Source organism: Aythya fuligula, chromosome 2 (genome assembly GCF_009819795.1).
Source record: "Aythya fuligula isolate bAytFul2 chromosome 2, bAytFul2.pri, whole genome shotgun sequence".
Lineage (NCBI taxonomy): Eukaryota > Metazoa > Chordata > Aves > Anseriformes > Anatidae > Aythya > Aythya fuligula.
In genome coordinates this window covers 28,928,076-28,954,431 of record NC_045560.1, presented here as the reverse complement: position 1 = coordinate 28,954,431, position 26,356 = coordinate 28,928,076, and the positions used below count along the sequence as shown (strand labels likewise).

Genomic DNA, 26,356 nt, shown 5'->3' with positions numbered 1-26,356 from the left:
TTTTTCAGTAGGTCTGACTCATGCCTGCAATGACTTGACTGAATTCCCTGATGTAATCCAACTAACAAATCTGATCTACTGAAGCCAAAACCAAATAAAGTGTGAATAAAGACACATTGCAGTAAGGATAGCTGGAAGAAAAATAGTAACGTGTTTATTAAAAAACTTAGTTTGATGTGTGTTATGAAGCTGATTTGACAGTCCAGGCTGTCCCTCTTCTTCAGGAGGTCACAAAGAATATCACCATTATTCAATTATCCTTCTGTGAGGGAAAACAGATTTTGCACGACGTAGTCATAAAAGCCAATTTTGAAAGCAGCTTACAAAATACTCTTATCTACAGAAAATTCATGATTAATGTTGGGAGAATATTCCTTATTTATAATAGTAGTATTATAGTCTACTCAAGAACAGCATATGAATTACAATAATTATACTGACTACAGTGTAGTTATGCTAACAGACTTCTAACTCTCTGTAGAGAATTAAAGGGACACCTCTGGTGTTTAACAGCTGCACAAAACACTTTGTAATTAGATTGGTCAGAAGTAGTGGTGATTACAGGGAGATTTAAACCGTGAGCTTTCATGCTCAAGAACTTGGGTCATAATTGAGTTTTGGGGCTTAAACTGAAAACCTCAGAGTTAATACGCAAGCTTTATTTTTCTTCATACACCTAAGAGAAACAAAAACAATTTTTACAGCTCAGAAAGAGATTAGCCTAGAATGACAGTATTGAACCTATTATATTTTATGTCCCTTGCTCAAAAATTTCCATTCAGACAGTGTAATTGTTTCTGGCCAACACTACTGAAACTATTTTAAATTTTATTTGTAAATGTTCTCAGATGAAAAATAGCCTTTTCATCATAAGAGCATTTCACAAATATTTTTTTTTTCTTTTTTTAAACAGCAAATGAATATATAAGAAAAAAAAATATTTTTTTGCTTTACTAGATTCTGGATAATGTGATTTACCTTTGTTTTTGAGGAGTGGTATTTGCTGACTTCTAACACTTGATTAGCATAACTTCAACAGAAATTGTAATATAGATATTTATATTAACTATAATAAATGGTAAACATTATACCTTTGGAGCACACAAACAATCAAGCCTTTAACTCTTTTCTGCATGCAGTAGTTCTCTCTTCTGCTTCAAACTTGCAGGATTTGTTCTTGCAGGCAATTGGCTAGAGGGGCAGATGCGTTCTGCAGCGGAGTGGGCGATCGGACAGGCAGGGCTAATTTTTCCAGCACCGAGCCCACTCGAGGGAGATGCCAGGACCCGGCAGCCCTTGCGAGAGAGGTGAATGAGGCAAGAACGAGGCGTAGGCGGAGCCAGCAGCGCCCCCTCCCCGGTCTGTCCCTAAGACCCTAAGAAGCGCGAGCGACCAGGAATGTAGTGACCAGGACAGGCAAACAGGGCGTGGTGCATCAGAAGGCAGTTAGCGCAGCAGGGCGAGCAGGAAGGGCAGAGCGCTCCCCCCTGCCCATACAAACACCTCCTCTAACGGCGGTCTACTGCTAGCTAAGCTGTGATGGTCTCCACCAAGCACAGTGTGCTCTCCAGGAAGTCTGTACACGCCAAGAACGGCTGCCCGCTCAAAACTGTGGCAGTTCAGGTCTCTGGGTGCAGGGAGTGCCTGAGCCTGTACCTACCACCTGCGGGGGGCAGACAGACTGTGTGCGTGAGGTGTGAGCGGGTGGATGATCTGGTCTGCCCCGTGGCAGAACTCGAGGAGGAGGTTGAGAGGTTGAGGGATATCAGGGAGTGTGAGCAGGAGGTAGACTGGTAGAGCAACTCCCTGTGTGGCCTGAAGGGCAGGCACCGGGGTGAGACACCCGAAATGGGGGTGGATCCCCTGCCCTGTTGCTGTTGGGCAGAGGCAGGGGACCTGGGAGTTGAGGAGGAATAGAGACAGATCCCTGCTTGACATCGCAGGAGATGCCCCCCTCACCAGCCCCACCTTTCTAGGTGCCCTTATGCAACAGGTTTGAGGCCCTGGAGCTTGAGAGACCAGTAGCTGAGGAAGAGGTAGAAAGTCTACCCAGGAGGATGCCTAGGGCGAGGAAGCCTACTCCATGCCTCAGGACTGCCTCCACCAGGACAGAAAGAAGGGTGATTGTTGTGGGTGATTCCCTTCTCAGGACAACAGAGGGACCTATTTGTTGGCCTGACCCTACCCATAGGGAAGTCTGCTGCCTCCCTGGGACCAGGGTCAGGGACATTGCCAGAAAGCTTCCCAACCTGGTTCACCTCTCTGACTATTATCCTCTTTTAATAGTCCAGGCTGACAGTGATGACATTGAAGAGAGAGAAGCCTGAAGACCATCAAACAGGACTTCAGGGGACTGGGACGGTTAGTGGATAGAGCGGGAGTACAGGTGGTGCTTTTTTTCCATCGCTACGGTGGCAGGGAGGGGTACAGAGAGGACATGGAAAGCCCACCTGATAAACACGTGGCTCAGGGGCTGGTGCCAATACAGAAATTTGTTTTTTTTTGACCATGGGGTGCTTTACTCAGCACCTGGCCTGGTGGCCACAGACAGGTCCCTATCTCTAAGGGGAAAACGGATCCTGGGCCAGGAGCTGGCTGGGCTCATTGAGAGGGCTTTAAACTAGGTGAGAAGGGGGATGGGGCTGAAACAAGGCTTGTTAGAGCTGTGCCAGGGGGAACAATGGCAAGGCTGGGAGAGAAGGCAATGGCCCAACTGAAGTGCATCTACACCAATGCATGCAGCATGGGTAACAAACAGGAGGAGCTGGAAGACATCGTGCGGCAGGCAGGCTGTGACTTGGTTGCCATCATGGAAACGTGGTGGGACCACTCTCAGGACTGGAGTGCTGCAATGTCTGGCTATAGGCACTTCAGAAGGGACAGGCAGAATGGAAGGGGTGGTGGTGTGGCTCTCTATATCAGAGAGAGTTTGGATGTCGTGGAACTTGAGGCTGGGAGTGATAAGGTTGAGTCCCTGTGGGTTAGGATCAGCGGAAGGCCAACAAGGGAAGCATCCTGGTGGGGGTCTGTTATAGACCACCAAACCAGGATGAGGAGCCTGATGAGTTCTACAGGCAGCTGACAAAAGTAGCGAAATCGTCAGCGCTTGTTCTCGTGGGGGACTTCAACTTCCCAGATATATCCTGGAAGCACAACACAGCCCAGAGAAAGCAGTCTAGGAGGTTTCTGGAGAGTGTGGAAGATAGCTTCCTGACGCAGCTGGTTAGTGAGCCTACCAAGGAGGTGCCCCAAATAGAGAAGGACTGGTTGGAGATGTGGTGTTTGGAAACTGTCTTGGGCAGAGTGACCATGAAATGGTAGAGTTCTCCATTTTTGGAGAAGCCAGGAAGGGGACCAGTAAAACCATTGTATTGGACTTCCGGAGGGCTGACTTTGAACTGTTCAGGACACTGGTTGGCAGAGTTCCTTGGGAGGCAGTTCTGAAGGGCAGTGGAGTCCAGAAAGGCTGGGCGCTCTTCAAGAAGGAAACCGTAATGGCGCAGGAACGGTCTATCCTCACGTGCCCAAAGACGAGCCGGCGGGGAAGAAGACCAGCCTGGCTGAACAGAGAATTGTGGCTTGTGCTTAGGAGAAAAAGGAGTGTTTACAATCTTTGGAAAAGAGGGCGGGCCACTCGGGAGGACTATAAGGATGTTGCGAGGCAGTGCAGGGATAAAATTAGGAAGGCCAAAGCTCATCTGGAGCTCAATCTGGCAACTGCCGTCAAAGACAACAAAAAATGTTTTTACAAATACATCAATGCAAAACGGAGGACTAAGGAGAATCTCTATCCTTTACTGGATGCAGGGGGAGGAACTTATTTACGAAAGATGAGGAAAAGGTGGAGGTGCTTAATGCCTTCTTTGCCTCAGTCTTTAGTGGCAAAAGCAGTTGCTCTGGATACCCAGTACCCTGAACTGTTGGAAGGGGATGGGGAGAAGAATGTCTCCCTCACTATCCATCAAGAAAAGGTTGGTGACCTGCTACAGCGCTTGGATGTATGCAAGTCGATGGGGCCAGATGGGATCCACCCGAGGATACTGAGAGAACTGGCGGAGGAGCTGGTCAAACTGCTTTCCATCATTTATCAACAGTCCTGGCTATTGGGGGAGGTCCCAGTTGTTATAAATGGCTCAGGATTCAAATTAGGATTAAATAAAAAATAGGATTTATTGAAAGAATATAAAGGAATAGAGGTAAGCAAACAGCGCTGGGTGCACCGGGAGTCTCCGCTCCACCAGGACGCACACCAGTTACATCAAGCAGCTGATTTTTATGCTCCTAGACTAATTCATATTCATTACTACTTCTAAAAAAATAGATTATTAAAATTAACTTCCGGGGTGCAGTCCCTCCTACTGGAGCATGCGCAGTCTCCTCTGGGGTCTCTTCTGGGGGTCTCTAGGGGTCTTCCATGCTGAAGGCTCGCAGTCTTCCTCTCCCCCTTTGTACTTACTGGGCACCATCCCAAGTTTACGGAACATCTTCTTCAAGTCTTGTCTCCCAGCCGTCCTTCAGCTTCTTTCTCCTTCCTCTTTATCTCTCGGCCCCCCCTAACCAGATACCAAAGATCCACATAGTATCCCATAACAGTCACCAGTTGTTATCAGTTGTTCTGAAACTCCCAGACACAAGTAATTAAAACATTCTTCCCCAGCCATTCACAGACACATCTATAGCAGTGTTAGAAATAGAAGTCCGGAATAACAAAAGCAAACAGGTTCATAAATTTAAGAAGTGATAAATTGACTAGAATGAGGGGGAGACTGGGACACACTGCATCTGTGGTTCAAGAATTAAATTGCCAGTGCAGGGCCCAGAGGCAGACAGGATTCAAACAGAATTGTTCTTTATGGACACGAATTGTTAAAACATTCCTCACACAGTCAACTGGCGGCTAGCAAACGTGATGCCCATCTACAAGAAGGGCTGGAGGGCAGACCAGGGAAACTATGGGCCTGTCAGTTTGACCTCAGTGCCAGGGAAACTCATGGAGCAGATTATCTTGAGTGTCATCACGTGGCACTTACAGGGCAACCAGGTGACCAGGCCCAGTCAGCATGGGTTTATGAAAGGCAGGTCCTTCTTGATGAACCTGATCTCCTTCTATGACAAAGTGACGTGCTTGGTGGATGAGGGAAAGGCTGTGGATATGGTCTACCTTGACTTCAGCAAGGCTTTTGACACCGTTTCCCACAGCATTCTCCTCAAGAAACTGGCTGCTCTTGGCTTGGACTGGCGTACACTTTGTTGGATTAAAAACTGGCTGGATAGCCAGGCCCAAAGAGTTGTGGTGAATGGAGTCAAATCCAGCTGGAGGCTGGTCACTAGTGGTGTTCCCCAGGGCTCAGTACTGGGGCCGGTCCTCTTTAATGTCTTCATCGATGATCTGGATGAGGGCATTGAGTGCACCCTCAGTAAGTTTGCAGATGACATCAAGCTAGGTGCGTGTGTCGATCTGCTTGAGGGTAGGAAGTCTCTGCAGGAGGATCTGGATAGGCTGCACCGATGGGCTGAGGTCAACTCTATGAAGTTTCAACAAGGCCAAGTGCTGGGTCTTGCACCTGAGGTGCAATAACCCCAAGCAGAGCTACAGGCTGGAAGATGAGTGGTTGGAAAGCTGCCAGGTGGAGAAGGACCTGGGAGTATTGGTGGATAGTCAGCTGAATATGAGCCAGCAGTGTGCTCAGGTGGCCAAGAAGGCCAATGGCATCCATAAGAAGCAGTGTGGCCAGCAGGTCTAGGGAAGTGATTGTCCCCCTGTACTCAGCTCTGGTGAGGCCGCACCTCGAGTACTGTGTTCAGTTTTGTGCCCCTTGCTACAAGAAGGACATGGAGATGCTCGAGCGAGTCCAGAGAAGGGCGACAAAGCTGGTGAGGGGTCTGGAGAACAAGTCCTGTGAGGAGCAGCTGAGGGAGCTGGGTTTGTTCAGCCCGGAGAACAGGAGGCTCAGGGGCGACCTTATTGCTCTTTATAAGTCCATTAAAGGAGGCTGTAGTGAGGTGGGGGTTGGTCTATTCTCCCATGTGCCTCGTGACAGGATGAGGGGGAATGGGCTAAAGTTGCGCCAGGGGAGTTTTAGGTTGGATATTAGGAAGAACTTCTTTACTGAGGGGGTTGTGAGGCATTGGAATGGGCTACCCAGGGAAGTGGTGGAGCCACCATCCTTGGAGGTCTTTAAAAGACGTTTAGATGTTGAACTTAGTGATATGGTTTACTGGAGGACTTGTTAGGTGTTAGGTCAGAGGTGGGACTTGATGATCTTTAGGTGTCTTCCAACCTACACAATTCCGTGATTCAGTGATTCTCTGCAATGAATGGGCTGAATTTGGCCAAATTTGCCTTAGAAGACTTGTGGTTACATATTTTTTACCCCCAGTATTAATCCTTTTCTTTTTCCCTGAGTCTTTCTGAATTATATGGCATTTTACATTATCTATATCAACAATTTCTCTTAAGAACAAAAAGTCTAGCTTTGTCCATGTGCCTGTCAGTCCTTCAGATTAAATAGTTGTGGGTACAGCTACAGCAACAGGAGAAAACAAATTGCAGTTATGGTTTATTTTGTAAAGATCCAGTCACCCACAATGATATGTGTTCAATAGCTTGTGATAGGCGTGTAAAAACATTGGAGGATAATGTAGTGGATTGTCTTGACTCTTCCTTGTAATCCCTTCCTTCTCTTAGTAAAGGATCTCCTGTGATCTTCACCAGTATCGCCAAGCAGCTTTTGCTAAGGGCACTCCTGAGAAAGATTAGCACAATACTGTAGAAGGAAACAAAGAAAGGACCCACCAGCCTCATTAGGTGTCCTGCCAAGCTAGCTCTTCTCAAGCATCTCCTTAATTTGCCTGCAAAAGCACCCACCCCACTGAAAATCCTGTATGCAACTCTTAAATACTCACTTAAATGCACACAACCCTCTCGTTGTGGGCATCTAGATCATGCTCTATAAAATCTAGGAGAGCAGCACCTTGCAATCAAGGTGATTTCACATCAAGACCTGTGGCTGCAAGATAGTTTGCAGTAAAATAAAGTCTGGAGAATACTACTCTTGCATTGTCTAACCATCATGGTTTAAAATAAACATCGTATGAAGTTTGGGATATTGATTACCCTTTGAGCAATTTTTGGAGAGCACTACATTGATCCAGTTCAATTGAGTGGATACATAATTTGCATGATAGTCATATGTTACCATAGTTTTAATCTAAATGACATAAAGGAAATTTCATTCATTTTTAAAGGTAGGAGTGAATGTGCAAAGAAACATGTAAAAAATCGTTATTACAGGTTAGAAATACTAAAATTGATCTAATCTTTGCTTAACAATACTTTTCAGTGTCTTCAATATATTTTTTTCTTTGAGTTCATATGAATTAATTAGCCAATCAGTGTTTGAACAGGAGAAGTTGAATCAAATGGACTACAGTATATTAAAACAAAAGTGTGTTTTCCACTAGGCTTTTGCTATATAAAATTAAAAAAGATGGGGTTTTAATTTTCAGAATAAGCATTGTACTGTAAGTGTACTGCTTTCATGTAAGATAAACCCCACACTAATAAGTATCTTCTCTTTCTGTTGATTGTTGCGTTGTTATATACATTTAAAGCATAATCAGTGGAGATGACTTGACTTGACCTGGGTGTTTTACTTTACAATTAGAATCAAATGGCAGTGTTTGTGAGGTTATTTTATATAATTGGAATGAGTTTCTCTCTTCAATTTCTTGTAAAGATAAGAGTCATTACAACCTTTGAGATCATACCAAACAATAGATTATCCTCCAGTGTTATTGCTGGAGGCCTGTGTTTGTCATTCTCTTTCCACAGTGGTAATCAGAATTTTCATTCAGGCTGAAAAAAAATATGAGAGTCAGTATTCCAGGTTGTCATTCCAGAGGCTATAATGAACTTAGATGTATTTTATTATATAAATGGAACTTCAACATTTACTATGGAGAGAACATTTGCAGAATATTTATTCTTAGTCTTTCAGGGAATTTTACAAAGGAATTCCTTTAAGGGAAAAAGCTAATTTCTGGTAAAGAAACTCCAGGATTAAACAGAAACTGATCAGAATTGTCGGTATGTATAAAATATTGTAATAATTAGAGAGCTGTGGTTAATGTTCCATGCTACAGGTTAGTTTTAGGATGATTTATTTTTTAAATTAAAGTTATTTCAGGTGTTTATATATGTATGCAATATCTATAAGACGTACTTGCATCCATGCAGACACATAAATATATATATATTCTCTATTATTAAATCCTTTAATACAGTTTAGAAGAGTGATTTTACAGTAGATTAATTTGTTCTATTTCTCTGTAGCTATGGAAATCTATGAAGAATACTGTTTCAAAAATATTTGTGTATGTTAGATAGTCTTTATGGTAGGAAAGATGGCCAATTCTCCCCTCTGTATCATCTAACGCTACTAATATGTAAATAGGGCAAAATTAATTTGGACAGCATTTCCTTAAAATCTGCAACATTTACTAGTGCTGAAAGTGCCTGTGGAATGATGGTTCACTCCCTATGTTTTTTTAGGTTTTCACCTTGGGGCTGAACTCTGTAGCATGGGTACCAGCAGTGGCTGTGGTGTCAGCAGTGTGTTTCTGAATCCCAGATACTAGCATGAAATCATTTGTTCGTTTTGTAGGAATGTTTAAATAATATATCAGTTTATAGCCTTTATAACATAATGGGCTTTGTACCACTGCACATGTCTTTCACTAAAATAGATCTTACTTTTGAAGGGCAAATTTCCTCTGGACCTTGTTCAAGCTCAGTAATTATTGGGTTACGGTTAGCTCTGCAGGGAGAGGGAAGGACTCATTGCTGTTCTGTCTCTCAACTGGGTGAGATGGCTGGGCTTAGAAGAGGGAGCCATGGTAACAACAAGGCTCTTCATGTGTGTGCAAATTCTTGCAACTCTTTGAAATAGTAAAATTGTTCTTTAAATTGTGTAGGCAGAGATGTGTGTTCATTGAGCTGAGTGTCCCAAGTTCTCTTCTGGTATCTGGACATAAGTGGGTGACACAGATCTGGTCTTTGTGAGACTGGAGTACAAATTCCAACAACAGTGATAACAAAATATCCTTATGTGATGTGGGGTGGGCTACCCTGTTTGCAGTGTTGAGAGGCAAAATAATGGTGTTGGTAGTTTATTAAAACATGCAGAAAGTGGGCAAGCCTATTTTGTTAAGATACTCAGATATAAACATTTCAAACAGATGAGGTAAGTTACTCTGTGTAGAGTGATTCAAACACTGCACTTTCCAATGTGGAACAGTGTAATTTTCCTTTATTTCTGTTATTCTCTGTCCTGGTTTCAGTTAGAACAGAATTAATTTTCTTCCTAGTAGCTGGTGGAATGCTGTGTTTTGGCTTAGGATGAGAAGAGTGCTGATAACACCCCGATGTTTTAATTGTTGCAGAGCAGTGCTTATACCAAGCCAAGGACACCTCAGACTTTTGCTCTGTCCTGCCAACAGGCAGGCTGGGGGTGCAGTAAGAGCTGGGAGGGGACAGACCCAGGACAGGTGACCCGAACTAGCCAAAGGGGTATTCCATACCATCTGACGTCATGCTAAACAATATATAGGGGTGGCTAGCCGGGGGGAGGGGGCCGGACTGCTCGGGGTTAAGCTGGGCATCGGTCAGCGTGTGGTGAGCAATTGCATTGTGCATCACTTGTTTGTACATATTATTAGTAGTAGTACTATTATCATCATTGTATTATTATTATTATTATTATTATTATTATTATTATTTTCCTGTCTTATTAAACTGTCTTTATCTCAACTCACGAGCTTCACTTTCCATTTCTCTCCCCCGTCCCAGAGAGGGAGGGGGGAGGGTGAGCGAACGGCTGCGTGGTGTTTAGCTGCCAGCCGGGTTAAACCACGACATTCTCAGATAGCATGACTGACTAGAAGACATCATCCTTCAGCCATATGATGGTCCTATGGGATTTAGTCACTTTATTTTTCTCCAGACTCAGAAATACTCATTTCTGAAATACTGTTTTCCTTTTACTGAATTTAACTTTGCAGAAAAACATAAAATTTCTTCATGTATTTTAAATTCTTTCTCACAGCTTCCTAACACATGTATTTTGTTTCTTAATTTTTAGGTTGTGGCTTTACATCTTCTTACAATAGGCATCTAATTAAATATATAGAGTAACCTTCAGGAAAGAAACAACCAATATACTAATACAACCAATTTCACTTAAAATACTGTGGGTAGTTTAAAATCATTACATTTCATATGCTAGGATTTGAATCGTATATGCTAAATGAGCAGCTGTTGGTCTTCATTCAGTTTCATAAGTGAATCAATGGAAAGTTTATAGGACTGTCTAGTTATAAAGATTCTACTTCTTTTGCCTTTTCTGTTATGTGGTTATTTGGATTGGAAGAAGAAATCATCAATCTGATTGGATTATTGATGAATATTTTAAAAAGAAAATACCTACTTTTTGTCACTTTGTGTTCTTTAAAAAGAAAGAAGAGCCAAATTCAAGTTCAAATTACATTGAATTATTGAGTTATTTCTGGAAGAGAACCCAGATCAAAATCTGGCCAATGCTCAGCAGTCATTAGTCGAAAAATACAATGGCTAATGACAATTTCTTTCAGCACATACTGCCTTACGCTTACAGGAACTTGGTTATGTGTGTATTAGTCATCATTTCCCAATATTAATTTCCTAGCTAATGTCATTACAGAATTGATTGGAACTGCTCTTTTCTTCCTGACAGCTTTTAGGCTGACCATCTTAGGCATTTAAACAAATGTAAGACACACACTCTGTTCTTCACTGTAAATATATAAGGTGTAAAATGCATAACTAAGTCCTTTCTTTTGGTTTGTCTGGCAACATAAAAATTATTCAGTATTTTACTGGATGCTTATTATACATCAGAGTTTGTTACTGACAGTAAAATTGTCTGTTTAAAGGATCTTAGAATTGGTATTCTCAGGCCATTCTGTTTCAGAGCATTGGATTTTTAAGACATTTTTATTTAACAAGATTTGCTTTATTTAATATAAATCAATACAAGGAAAAATTACTGCACGGTACTGCTGAAACTATCCCATTTCAGTTCTGTAGTCAGGAAGCTTGATAATTGATAATTCTGTCAATGAAAGGTCACATTCAGTATGTCATACTATTTCCTTTTTGTTTCTCATCTTGATATTAGAGAAGTGGAAATTATTAAATTCTGTATCAGAATGGATGCTTATAGTGTTTGTATAAGAACATGACTTGATTTTATTATATGATTTTATTTATTATTTGATTTTATTATATATATATATATATATATATATATATATAAAATATATATCTACTTAAAAGATATTGAGAAAGCAAATGATGTATTTATAGTTAACCTGGAATGTGATGTAATGATTGGTATGGACAATGCTTATAAGTGACATTAATGTTCATAATGAATATGGTTAAGTTAAAAATGGGTGAGCCATCCTAATTACCAAAATCTTTTTCTATTGTCATAGATAATAATTTGCCTTAGTGAGATAATTTTGCTGGGTTTGGGCATGTTTACTTATAAAATTTACTATAACAACTTTACAGAAAATGCAGTATTGGTGTACTTAAAATTTACTGGACATCAAGGAGTAGAGGTTGCTGTAGTGGGACTAACAAATACTTTCCGAATGTAAAACAGAGAGTGCAATTACATGTTTCATGTGATGTACCCTCTTAGTAACTTGCTTTTGGTTTTGATGGCATCACCAGATGGAAAAGCAGGCTATTACAGTAACTGCTAGTAATAGCAGTGGGCAAATTAGGAGGGGGAATTTTGATGCTTGAATTTTGATTTGCATAGCAGTCTGCAAAGCTGAAATTCAATCCTGATTTGACTCCAAACTGTCATAGTGAGAATACTAGAGTGGCAATTGTGGATACATTTTAAAATACTTGTTTTGGGGGAAGATCAGTTTAATGCTTTACATTTTTCCCCTTGTCATTTTAAATTATGTTGTTATGAAAGAAGTAAAAACAAGATATTTATGGACTTATGGGTGGATTATAAAACTGGATTTATAGAACCAATGTTGAACTTCTTTGGGTTTGGGTTTTTGTCATGGGTTAATGGCCTCAAAGCAGACTTCAAAAATACTTTAAATCTTTTTACAAAACATACTAATAAAAATAATGTTACATATAATAGTGTTACATATACTAATATTGTCATATATTTATAAAATAAATATTTTCTTGGAAATACACAACGCAAATCAGTAATACTGACAATAAAATGTTCTAGGATAGTATCCACCCATTAGATTTGATGGTAGTCAATTTTCCACACAATGTGTTACAGTCTACTTCTGCATTTGTCCCATAAGGCCAGAGCAGTCAGTGTCCAGGATCAGTCGAATACCCATGGCAGAGTTACTATTTTTCCTTTGGTTTCTATTTTAAACTAGAAAATTGGAAGAAATACCAAGTCAAAATTAAGTGGCTTAGGTTGCAGAGTCAAGACCTTAAACATTAGGAAACTTAGGTTGTTTGTCTGATCCTTATGCAAATATAGCAGATGAAGTCTTTAATTATTTAATTGTGCTTACATGACATTTTCCCCACAGAACCTGCTACTTATTTGTGAAATGGATATAATCCTTTGGGGATTAAGTGGGCATTTTGTAGTAATGAATGCTTTGTCTTTGAGACAACTAGCTGTGGTTGTCTCATTCTTCATTTAATTTTGCTCTCCTTTTCTTCATCATCAGCAAAATATAAATAATACTGACCTACCACATCTTGAGTGTTCAGAAAATAAATTCATCAGTGCTATCATAGAAAGATCTTAAGAATAAAATCACCAGTTCTGCTTTAATAACACTTTTAATGAATGTATGCTAAATAAAACATAGGCCTAGGTCTTGAACAAAGAGAATAGAACTAAAAATACCAAATAGATTCTCATTAAGGAGTTTACAGTCAGTGAACTGGAGAAGGAAGAGGCCCAGTGGAAAAATAGGTAGCATGTGATTATGCAATTTAAAAAATAAAAAACACATTATACAAAGGCAACTTTAATACTTCAAGTTTACCATTTACTATTATTTGGTTTCTTAATATAAATTTGGGGGTAAATGGATTAACAATATAAATATTGCTTTAGGAAATACTGGATGTTTGGCTTTAAATTTTACTGATTTTAGACATCACTTACTGGTACTGATATTATTTTATAAATAGCAAGTTACTGCATTAGTGTTTTCCAGAGGAAAAAATATTAAATAGATTATTAAATTCCTTGTTCTATATAGACTCTATCTCAGAGCGTATATAATTTTTTAAAGATGGGAAAAAGAATAGTGCTAGATAGAAGGTTCTTAATTTTGGGGGGAGGCTTCTATAAAACCAGTGATACCCTTCTAGCAGAGGGAAGGTATAATTTATCTCCATGTTACAGCTGATTTCTTGAGTAAGTGCAAGTCTGTAGGGAGATCTGTGACTGTTTTTTGCTTGTATAACTTACTACCAAAGCAGTAAAGTTATAACATCCCTATATTTTCAGATGTGTTCCTGTTTCTGTTGGTTTTGCTGTGTTATTATTTTATTTCTTTAATTTAGTATAGATTTGTAAGATGTAGTGGTATTTATCTCTGGTTTCTTTCCTGAGAGCTTTTTCTCTGAATCCATATACTGAGGGGCTGGGAAAAGAAACAAGCAAATGTACAAGTTAGTTTTAGTCTTTTAGGGAAGAATCAGTTACGAAAATATTTCAAAAAGGCAAAATTAATTCATAGTCTGAGCAGCCTAAGGGCATGCTGTGCCTTCCACTTGTAATGATGAGAAGATATTCACTGCAGGATGGATAAAAAGATGTTCTCTGAAGACTGCATTTTATCTGCCAGTAGTGGGACATGGACAGAAGTATCCATGAAATTAATTATAAAACCGCTTCTCAGAAATGTGTAAACATGACAGTGGCAGTGATCTCCTTTACACCTCTCGAGTGCTGTGTTTTAACTGTGATTGAATTGAGCTGTCATATTACATATAGAGTGACAAGTCTCTAGAGTGACTAGCTACAGCTGAATGAATAATGCAAAGGAAAATGTTTATAATCATCTTTTACTATTCAAAATAATTTTTCTTCTTCTCTTAAAACGCCTTCTAAATTACAGGTATATTTCTGTGGCAAGAAGGTAATTATGAATGTATAGTTGTTAACTTACTGCAAATTCACCATTTTATAGTAATGAAATACTAGATAGTTGAAAAACTGAGAAGTTCATGTAATGTTCTGTCAACTGCATGTTCTTACTCATTCTCTTCAGCTGTGGGTTATGGTCTTGCATCAGAGAGAAGAACATTTAAATTTTGGAGACCGGGTTCCAGGAAATTTATTAATTTATGATGCAACTTTGAGAACTTATGAGCTTAAATTTATAAAGTTATACTCCAAAATTCATACTTAAGCAGAAAATTAGAAGCCCGAAATTTGTTTAAGTTATAGATATTTACTGTTACTTTGAAAACAGTCCATTTAAGGTAGCTGCTTAAAATACAGAGATTCACATCTCAGTGTAGGGATTATTGAAAAGATTGACTGTGGCAAGCACTGTCATTTTACTGACGTTAGTGGAGTTGTCACATTGTTTTTGTGCTACCATTTTTGTAGTCTTGCCTATTATCTCATTCTTATGCTTCTATTCCTACTTCAGATTCCTGAATGCTAATCAAATTTAGATCAGCACATCAAAATTAAGTCATTTCCGATTGAACTGATTTGAACTCATTGGCATTCCATGGCCTTTCCTGGACTTGTTCTCCATTAAATCTTGAGCTTATTGGAGGCAAGGGCAAAATATCCAAAATAGTGCTTACAGTAAAATGCATGTGAAGTCTTTCTAAAGTGTACAACACTCTACTTGTCCATGTCTGATGAATTTAAAAAATTGATTTAAACCCAGTAGTGAAAAAATAATAATATAATTCCCAGTGAATAATAAAACTTCCCATTTTCTAAATAAACAAAAAGACATAGTGCTATGCTAAAATGGACACATTTTGCATTTTAAAGTCAATACATTTTAAATCTGACCAAAGTTCACAGTTACACTACAAATATTTCTAGAATCTGTCAAATTAATTTTTTTCACTGTTAAACACAATAGAATTTCTGTAACACTCTACGAATAAATTGAGTATTTCTTTATACTTTTAAAATATAAATAGTATTTTAAATACTGTTATTATTTTTGAGGCCATACATTTGTATCTTTTTCTTGCTGTATAAATTGTGGCTTGGTTGGAAAAAGTTTATGAGAATGTCCATTTTATCTTGGGACAAGCTGTACCTTTTTAAGGTGCGCTGGTGTTTTGCCAAGTGTTCTGAGAAATACACTGTGAATTTTAAAATGATCTGATCTTCTTGCACTGTCTTCTTGTTTCCTTATAGCTCTGTCAGCATTTTTCTTCTCCCTTCTCCACTCAGCTTAAAATGGCCTATTGGTCTGACATATTGATCTCACTTGGTCCCAAGACTAATATTGATTTTATTCTCAATGGGACCATAGCCTGTCATCGAACTTACTTTTTCTTTCATATCAAGATGATGTTTGATTGGCTTATTTGATGCTAGAAGGCAACCACATTTGGTTATGATCAATACACTTGCATTCTCTGTTCCTTATTCTCAGTAAGACCACAGTAGCAAATGAACCATGAAAATGCTGCAGCTACCTGTCAAAAGGTACAAAAACCTTACTTCTGTTGTTAGGAAGTATGTAGGTTATCCACTGGGCTCTTTATTGGCAATATTGGACTAGTGTTTCTGTGGTAGGTTTTGCCTTAAAGTACAGCCTTAAAGTACAGCTGATTTTCTGCTAAAAGCATATCATGTTTGTACCCTTGGCAGAAGAGGATCATGTCAGGAAATATTTAAGCAAACTGGCCATTTGTAAGTCTGTGGGCCCTGATGTGATATACCCATGAGTGCTGAGGGAGCTGGCAGATCTGATTGCAAAGCCACTCTCTAAAATCTTTGGTCAACTAAGGCAACTGAGAGAAGCTCTCAAAGACTGGAGGAAAGGAAATGTCACTCTTATCTTCAGGATGGGTGAGAAGGAGGAGACAGAGGACTACAGGCTGGTTAGCCTCACCTTGATCCCTAGGAAGGCAGTGGAACAGCTAATTTTGGAAACAGGTATGAAAGTAAAATCATCAGGAGTAGTCAGCATGCTTTTGTCAGAGGAAGTCAAGCTTGACCAACCTGATAAACTTCTATAAAGAAATGTTCAGTCTGATGGATAAGAACGGATCAGTAGATACTGTCTTCCTGGACTTCTGTAAGGCTTTGACACTTTAAATCCTCCCCATAAAATCCTCATAGAGAAGTGTGAACTGGATGAGTAGACAGTGATGTGGATCAAAAAATGACTGAATAGCTATGCCCAGAGGGTAATAGTCTAGTTGGAAGCCAGTAACAAGCAGGGTACACCAGGGGTCAATACTAGGTCCAGCCCTGTTTGACATCTTCCATAATGGTCTGGATGATGGGATAGAGTCAATTTTGCAGAGGACACAAAACTAGGGGGGAGCGGCTGATACACCATGCTGCCGTCCAGCGGGACCGTGACAGGATGGAGAAATGGGCCAACAATAACCTCATGAAGTTCAACCAGGAGAAGTGCAAAGTCCTGCACCTGGGGTGGAACAACCCCATGCACCAGGACGTGCTGGAGGCCATTTCATCTGGAGAGCAGCTCTGCAGAAAAGGACCTAGTAGTCCCGGTGGACACCAGGAGTGAATAAGAGTCAGTGGTGTGCTCTTGTCACTAAGAAGGCTAATGGTATTCTTGGCTGCATTTGGCAGCACTGCCAGCAGGTCAAAAGAGGTGATCTTTCTCCTCCACTCAGTACTGCTGAGGCTGCACCTGGAAGACTGGAATCCATTTTAGGGCTCCTCACAACAAGGCATCCATGGACTTGCTGGAAAAAGTCCAACAGAGGGCTACCAAGACCATCCAGGGACCAGAGCACCTCTGCTATGAGGAGAGGCTGAGAGAGCTGGGACTGTTCAGCCTGGAGAGGAGGGGGGGGAATCTTAGCAATGTCTGTAAATACCTGAAGGGCAGGTGCAAAGAGGATAGAGCCAGGCTCTGTTCAGTGGTGCCCAATGCCAGGACAAGAGGCAACAGGCACAAAGTGGAAAGCAGGAGGTTTTGTTTAAACATCAGGTGTCCCTGCTTGAGCAGTGGTGTTGGACCAGATGGCCTCCAGAGGTCCCTTTCACCCTCAACCATTCTGCAATGTTTCAGATTTTGTTTACTTTGTCTTGTTTACTTGGAGATGCATAGGAAAGCATCTAAACTAAATACAAAAATATATCAGTTAAACTATATTAAATGTTCATACGAATCCTCTTATTCAGAATTAAGATAGCCTAAATTCTATATGTTAAGAATTTTCTCTTTCATTCTGAATAAGGATCACATACAAAATGTTAATAGAGTTAAACTAATCTCCTTCAAAGTCACATTTTAATTAATTTGGATTAATTCTTCAGTATTCCTGTTCAGACCATTTTTTTTTTCAGTGTCACTCACATCCTTTCTCGTCGGTGGATATTCAGTGGTATCAGAATTAGTGAAAAATTCAGAGTTATCATTTGCAATAATAGAGTCTTTGACAGCATGCATAATGCAAAATATGCTGTACAACACCTTCACTGTGCCTCTTTTTTATTTATTTTTATTTTTTTTTTATTTAATTGAAGTTTAATAAAACTTCACAGGTAACCAAGTGATTTCTGCATGCTTTGTGGAATTGATACTGCCCTTTTTATCACAACTACCAGTTAAAAAGTTCAGTATGTAAATACAATCAGAAATGGAAAACTGTTTTCCATATTTTCTAGGTGAAATGTGTTTAATTTGGTTGTTTAACCTGAGAAAATCTGTCAGAGAATAACGAAAAATAAGAGATTAGATAAAGGAATAAGTAAAGTTTAACATAGATACCACAAAACATTCTTCTTATTAGCTGACAAAGAGAGCAGAACAGTTTCTTCTTGCTTATTTTCATTCTTCTTGAGTAAAGAATTCAAGGATAAATAAGAGCTTTGCACTGTTTTGGGAAAAGTCTAAGTTGTGTTTGTTGTTTGTTTTTTTTTTGTTTGTTTGTTTTTCCCCAGCCAAATACCTCAGGTGACTGTGCACTATATATTTCCAAGCTAACATAGTTATAGAATATTATATGTTTCATATTGCTGTTTACTCTGGCCTTCCTACATGTGACAGATGGCATTGCATTTTACTTGTAAAAGTACTATTTGGATAAAGAAATACTATTCCTTTCCCTGTTTTTATTTCCCTTTGTCAAATTTAGACTGTATCTACAGGACAGAAATCCTGATAGATGACTCTAATATGACTGGAGATACATATGTTCTTTTGTTATTAGATGTAAAAATGGGATTACTGGAAGCACTAACGTTGTGTCTGAATGTGTGAGTTCATTATTTTTAACCAGTCATATTTAAACAACATCCAGAGATATTTTTTATCTGCAACAGTATTAGAAGGAAATATACGTATTCTTCATTTTTGTTTCAGAGTTGTCCTTTCATGGCTTTCATTATTTCAGAGTAAGGAATGCTCTGGGTTTGATTGTTCCTGTAACTGTTATGCATGTGATGCAAAGCCTTACCTTTACTTGATGCGTGAAAGAATACTGACCTGGATTTCTTAGCAGTGACTCCGCTTTCTTGAAAATTGGATGACTGAAACTTTGGATGAGCTTAAGGGCAGGAAAGGCATTTTTAGAACCAAAGCTGGCTTATCTCAATGACAGAATGGCTTTCAAATCTTACAGTATTTCTATCAACCACCTGAATAGTGCCACCTGCATTTGCATTCTTTCTACAAAGCTGTAAATACACTGTGTTGCGAGGCAGGTTAGCAGACAGGCTAGCAATTAAGCTAGAGCTGAAGTGTAGCAGTAGCATGTAGTGGTCTGCTTAGACAGAGGCAACAGAAGCAATCAGATACTGATTGTAACTGGATTTCCCCATCCGTATGGGGATTCTTGAAGTCACTGCCTTTCCATTCCTCAAAAATATTTTTTGCCTAAGGTGAATACCCAGTGAAGATTGCACGTGGTCAGCATTGAGAAGTTATTGCTAGTAAAATGTACTACTTCACATTTGCATGCTTGAAAAATGTGGTTTTTAAGAAATAGAAAATCTCAAGAAGATTTCTTTTTCTCAACTCATGCTGTTATCTTTGATTTAAGAAACACTCAATGTAGTAGGTTTCTAGGATCCAGCCATTTTCCTTTTGCATGTCATGAACAGTCAATGCCATGAACAGAACAATTGCAAATGTTTGCTTTATAAAAGCCAAAAACACATTTTAAAATTATATTTTTAAAGGTCTTCATGTCTTCTAGTGTTTGCAAAGTGAAAGTCATAAGTAATCTTCTCTGTGTGTCACTGTTTTGTGTGTGCCATCACAGTAAGCATGTAAATGATATGAAGGTTTATGTACTTGTGCTAGCAAGTTTCTCATTTGAAGAAAAATCTATCCCTGTTTATGAAATTCATGATGTTGATTCTTTTTAATAATGAGTTCAAGTGTTGTGTTCATAATTTTCTTTTAGTAAGTAATAGTGTGTTACTGCTTGAAATTTCACAAAGAACCAAAACAACAGTAAATTTTCACACACAAATTGCCCAGTCACTTTATGATCAAGCAATGCATTCATATCATTATACTATTAGAGCAACATTCTTACATTTTTGCATAACAAACAGATGTGAGAAATATTGGAGTATTTGTCTTCATTGAAATCAGTGCCATTTCTACTTAGGCTTCTTAGAAGAAAAAGACTTCACGAATATTAACCATCAACTAATTAAGACATACTTAATTAAATGCAAATGCTACTTAGCAAAACCAATTGAGAGAAAGGTATGTGATTAGGGAATTGCCAACTGATTTAACACTTAAGAGCTACCTGCACCTAAGCAATAGAACTGAATGCAGAAACCTCACTTAATAAGAACAATAATAGGAATAATTGCACCATCTTTTTACATTGTGTTGAAAAACCTTGAAGCTAATGAAGTAGAATACATTGAGAACATGAATTATATTTTAATGTTATTTAATGCTCAATAATTAGAGAGGTTTAAAAATTTTCAAGATGCTACCTACCTCATGCAGAGAGATTTTTTTGGCAGCTGGTCATCCTGTGACTAGAACAGAAACCAATTTTATACATGTATAAGCTAATGTAGTGCTGCTATTGTTTTCAAGGACACTGCTGGTTTACTAACATTAAAGCTTACATTGACAACCTTTATCTTTGAGGTAGATATAAATACACACTGTCAAGATATTATGAAGGCTGCTGGAATTAATAAAACATTTCAGAGTTTCCTCATGTCTATCAAAGTATGCATTATATATAAAGTATTGAATTGATTCAAGAGCAAAAATAAATAAGATTGGTCTGTCATTCTGATACTGTTGCACATGCTTTTTTTTTTTTTTTTCCTTTTTTTTTTTTTTTTCTCAAAATACTCTTATTTAAGATTATTTTACCAAACAAGGCAGTTAATGATGAATTGCATGTAAATATTATTGTTTCCCTTTTTTAGTGGCTTATTTGATTAGGTTTTCAGGGATTAACTACTAAATTCTCCCTACAGGAAAATCTGGGTCAGCCTTTTGCAATAGTGTATGCATTTTAATTAGAGACATGTGCTATGAGAAAGACAGCTTTACTTAGTTCCTTTTGTGTAAGAAAAAAAAAAAAAAATTGCCCCCCCACACACACCCCCTCCCCGCAAATTCAGTCACTGTGTGTGACTGAATTTGCACTCAGCAGTTATGATAAAGCCATGAATAAGCAGGAGGTATGGCAAGCACCAAAAGGGCAGTTAAATGAAAGTATTACAAGCCTCCACATTTATTCTGTGCATAGTTCACAATATAGTTCTCTACTTATTCTGATGAGTTAAAAAAAAAAAAAAAAAAAAAAATCCCCACTCCACTACTGCTGCAGAACTGTGGTTTGGAAGAAAAAGTTAAATTGCTATGACAGTTCATGCTCGGGAGACAGGATTTACCCTTTTCTGGTGAACTTTGAGGACTGATAATTGCTTGGTGATTTGAAATTAGTATAATAGCATTACAAATGAAAATGATAATGTTAGTTTATTATTGTGTTTGATTACTATTTCCTTTTTAGCAGATACAAGGTGCCTTATCATTTGGAAATGTCTGATTTTAATGATGTTTTTAATAGTGTTTTTGTTACATGAAGAATTGCCCATTTTGTATTCTATCAGTCAACGTATAGACAAGGTTATTAGTAATTAAAGTCTTCAAAATTGAACAAGTTTCTATTTTCCTTTATTTCAGTGGTTTGCCTGAAGTTCTTTCCTCATGTTTCCTTTAGAATGGTAGCTAAAAAACAAAACAACAACAACAACAAAACTTTATATATATATTATTTTAATCTAGTTATGATATTCTTGTAATTTCAAGGCCTTTATATATGACTGGTATTTTCTTGCTTATTTTTGACCTGAGTCATAATTAAAACAGATATTTAGGCACTTCAAAACTGTAAGTTTTGTGTTTTTTTAAATGCATTTATGCCAAAGATAGTTAAGCTGTCTTTGTATATCTGAGGAAATGCAAAAATTTTAAAACAGTAGCATATGCAAACTCTTTATGGAGAGGTATATGCTTTACTAGCTTTGGGCATGGAGTGCAAGTTGGGGTTGAGAGTTGGGGTTATTTAACCAGGAGAAAAGAAGGCTCTGGGGAAAACCTTATTATGGCCTTACTGTACTTAAGGGGGGCCTACAGGAAAGCTGGGGAGGGCCACTGTACTCAAGGAGTGTAGTGACAGGACAAGGGGAAATGGTTTAAACTAGGTAGGTCTAGATTAGATATAAGGAAGAAATTACTCACTATGAGGGTGGTGAGGCATTGACATAGGTTGCCCAGAGAAGCTTTGGATGCCCCATCCCCAGAAGTGTTCAAGGCCAGGCTGGATGGGGCTTTGGGCAACCTGGTCTAGTGGGAGGTGTTCCTGCCCGTGGCAGGTGGGGTGGAACTGGGTGATCTTTAAGGTTCCTTCCAACCCAAGCCATTCTGTGATTCTGTGAAATAAGTTCCATATGAAAAAAATAATAAACAAAACAAAACAAAAACAAAAACAAACAAACAAAAAAAACATAGTGTAGATTGGATTTTACTGAGCTTTGAATATATACAGCATATTTTCACAGCTTCTCAGCTGCTTTGCTCAAAGGCTGGAAAGGGCACCAGCATAAGGACACATACAAATCTTCATATGGGAGTAATGTATATGGAAAACTGTGTGGGAATTCAGGATGAAGAGCAGTCTCATTGTCTGTTTCAGCCTTTCCAAGTCATACAGAAGGCAGTGTAAAACTTCTCTGTTGATTCTTTTTTTGAACAGGGAAGGAAGGAAACAGTAAATGACAACCATCGCAACTCATAGATTTTAACATGAAATAGAATAACATATGAACTAGATGCATTTTTTCCTGCTGGGGAAAAAAAAAAAAGCCTCCATGCTTAGAGGCATTACTGAAGTTGGTGAACCAGGCCTTTGTCACCCACAAAAGCTCAGGGGGTGCCTCACCAAGAATTTCAGGTGTACAGAGGTTTTCCAATGGATGACACAGTGTTCAACTTCACTGGCAAGACAAGAAAATTGGTAATAGAAGTATTAGCAGAGAGACCAGTTATAGATATTGTGACATGTATGCAATATATCCCCTAGTATGTATAAACGGTACATCCATATCATGTTGTGCTTTGAACTGTTTATCTTTTCTATGATTTTGTATTTTACATTCTCATTTTAAACTTGCAGATTTAAAACCACTTGAATGATGCTGTAGCTTCCCATGGTCTATTGTATTTAAAACCAGACTATCATAGGTGGCTACCAGAAACCACAAAAACAAGATATCGTTCTATTTTCCTTTTCTTAGCCACAGAAATATTAGTAAATTTGACACACTTGACTAAGTAGTGCAGATGCTGAAGTCTGCAGTTTTAGCATTTAGGGTCACTTGCAGTTATTAATTGCTTTATGAACTTTATAAGTGTACAGTTTATATTACCACTGTGTGATATTCCTGTTCTTTACTGATTCCACAGGTGTTTTAAACATCACTTACAATGTTAATGTTTAAAGCCCTCTCTTGATTTGATCCCATTTACTGTGATTTTATTTTCAATTTTTGACAATTTATATCAGGTTATATTTCAGAATTTCAGAGACAATAGCTGGCTTCCTCGTACAGGACTTTGCCAAGTTCATTGCCTTATTACGTAGGACCCAACAGCATTTTTATGTTGATTTTTATTCCCAGGTTTTCTCCATGCCTCATTGAATCCAGCAGTGATTTTACTGTCCATTTTAAAGCTTTAAAATAATTTTGCCCTCTGTTAAGCACTTGCCTTTCCATTTACTACAGGTCAGAATTTGACAGCAAGTTTTTGCTGTGCACTGAAGCATGCACCTTATTAAAAGATGAAGAAGAAGCAAGAGTTCTTCCTTGCCATATCTCTCTAATATTACCAGCTCTAGGAATGCTACCCAGTGGAAAGATCTTAAACCATTTTACAAGAAACTTAAATATCAGACCCATTTTACAGATGAGTAAAAATAAAATAAAATTAAAATAAAACCAAGGAATGGCATGGTTTGATTATATTAAATACAGAATGTGTCTTCCTCCTTGTAGGCCAGCCTTTAGCATCTAAACCAAATTTTTACATGCTGTATCTCTTTTGTGAATGTAATAAAACAAGAACAGTGACATGAATGCAGTCTGATACTTACAAACAGCTGGTTCCTCCTGCATGTTAGTCACAAGCTATCTGCCTTTAATCTGCAAAAAAAAAAAAAAAAAAAAAAAAAAAGCCTATCTAGTAGTTTCATTTTTTTGTTGTTGTTTTATTATTATTTTTTATTATTTTTTTTTATTATTATTTAAAGCAGTTAAATATTTCAGTAGTTCCCTAGTGGTTCTGGTGCATGCACACAGACTAGAAGGTCTTTACACCATGAAGACCACAAGGAAGTTTTACTGTAGTGACTTACTTTGCTGCTTGTCAAGCTGGAGCAGGCATAACAGTTCAAGGATAAAATTTCCTCAGCAGTCTTTACTGATGGAACAAATCTGTAAAAATCACAATAAAGATTTAAACAATTTCTGACATTTTAAAATCATTGAAAATCTCATTTGCCTCCAGCCATTTCTACATGCAGTTACTTCTGTTAGTGCAGTTTGGAGAATTTAGCTCAAAGTATCTGTTGCATGAGAGGAATGCCATTCTGCTACATAAGCATTGTTTCTGAATATGGACTATTGCTTGCTTTGAAATGTTAAAGGACAAATGAACTGCTCAGTGGTCAACAGCTTTCTTACTTCATACTCTTTTTTTTTTTTTTTTTTTTTCTCTCTTTCTGTTTTGTTTGTTTGTCATTCTGTTGGTTTGAACATAAGTAATTCAGGGCAGGGCCCTTTGACACATGCTTTCGGAGGTTTGTCTTTATATCTTGTGTGAAATAAACGTATACCCATAAAGTTCTATTAAACTGTTAGACTAGAGATGAAAAACTTTTTCAAATGGGACTTTTTCCATGTGGCTTTAATCTTTATATTGACATTGTTCCCAGCATATGTTTGAGTGATTCCTGTTAGTTGACTACACTATGTACTTTATAAAGAAGGCAACAAAGGTCAAGTAGTTCATAAAATCATTAGTGAAATGTCAGAAACACTTTTGTCTAAATAAGATATCTCCCTGAAGATATACCCATTATAAAATATTATTTTCAGCTGCATTTCTATGCTATTGTCTTCATCAGATAAGAATTGGACTGTTGACAAAATCCAAATGCTAATATGCAACATACTTATATCTAGAATACTTTCCCTGTAAAAGGAAAAGATAAGACCTTTGATTTGAGAGAAGGTGAAGACTTTTTAGTTTTAAATGTATAGTCCTTTAATTAACTAGTGAAACTAAACACAATTTCTCATCATGACCCCAAATTCAGCTTGAGTTTTGAGTTAAAGTCACCTTAGTTGGTAGCTGATAAATAAGCTTGATATAGTGTTGTATATTCATACTATGGCAAACTTTATTGTAATAGTAGTATTTCTTTCAAGACACGCAGGTGACCCCACAACTTACTTCATTGAAACTTACCTGGTGGTGAAATAGTCTGAGAGTAATGTTCATCCCTTTTCTTCCTTCATTCGGAAAGGGAGTTTGCAGGCTGCTCCTCCCTCTTGTACTTTAAGATAAACACTGTGTCATTCCGATGAAGCAGACAAGAAGCCTTCCTGCGCTGGTGACAGGCTGCGATGACCTGTGATACAAGAGAAGGAACAAGAGAAGCAGAACACGATGTGGGAAATCCATGAAGTCTTTTGCAGGGCTCAAATTTCTACCTGTAGTAGGGGAAAAAACAGCTATTGTATTTTTTTGTTGTTGTTGTTTGTTTGTTTTTTCCCTTTAGTTTGATCACAAAGATCTTTATAATTCAGATAAATATGACTACTTGAGGCTATTTTAAAGGCATGAGCTTAAAAAAGACTTCCACTGGTTTGCAAGGCCAAGGAAAATTGATCTTTGCAGTTCTGTTGTGACTAGTCTATGTGAATAAAACATTTGCTGTTGGTTAAAGGGATATTGGATGGATGGCTCTCATCTTTTCCTCTTTTTCTAAAGAATTTGGTCTTTAATAATTCTGGGAATTGTGATATGTTGCTAGTACTAGAGAATGTCCAATTTTCAGGACCTTAGTTTATCAGAGGTTTATTTGAGAGGTTTTAAGTCGCTGTAATACTTGAATTAAAAAAAATGTAGATTCTCTTTAGATTACTGCTTGATGAATTTTATTATTTTGTTAAGAAATGAAAGCCTAATTTGAGGCTTGGGGAAAGCAGTGTTTGAAGGTCTTTGGCTTAATTTATGGCATCCACATTTCTCAATGACTTAGCATTTCAGAATCCACGTGGTGATTTTTATCACTGGCTGATGTATTTATCATTAAATTATAGAGCATTTAATCCTTATTTCCAGAAAATATTTTGTTGTTTTGAAGACTTATTTCCATTGCAAATCTTGATGATACAGTTTTTGTTGACATTAACTATTGAAACAAAAGGTCTGTGGTGGTGGATCATTACAAGTTTACATTGTTATACTATAGGTTCAGTTCCGTTGAGATCACATATGCTTCAATAATATTTCAGTAGATGAAACAGGTTTTATGCACTCG

At 38.2% G+C, this 26,356-nt stretch overlaps 1 protein-coding gene across 6 annotated transcripts in view; it reads left to right on the top strand.

Annotated features, from left to right (window-relative positions):
• Positions 1-26,356, top strand: part of THSD7A (thrombospondin type 1 domain containing 7A) — a 295,397-nt gene that overhangs the window by 189,842 nt on the left and 79,199 nt on the right. The gene's annotated exons all lie outside the window — the stretch shown is intronic.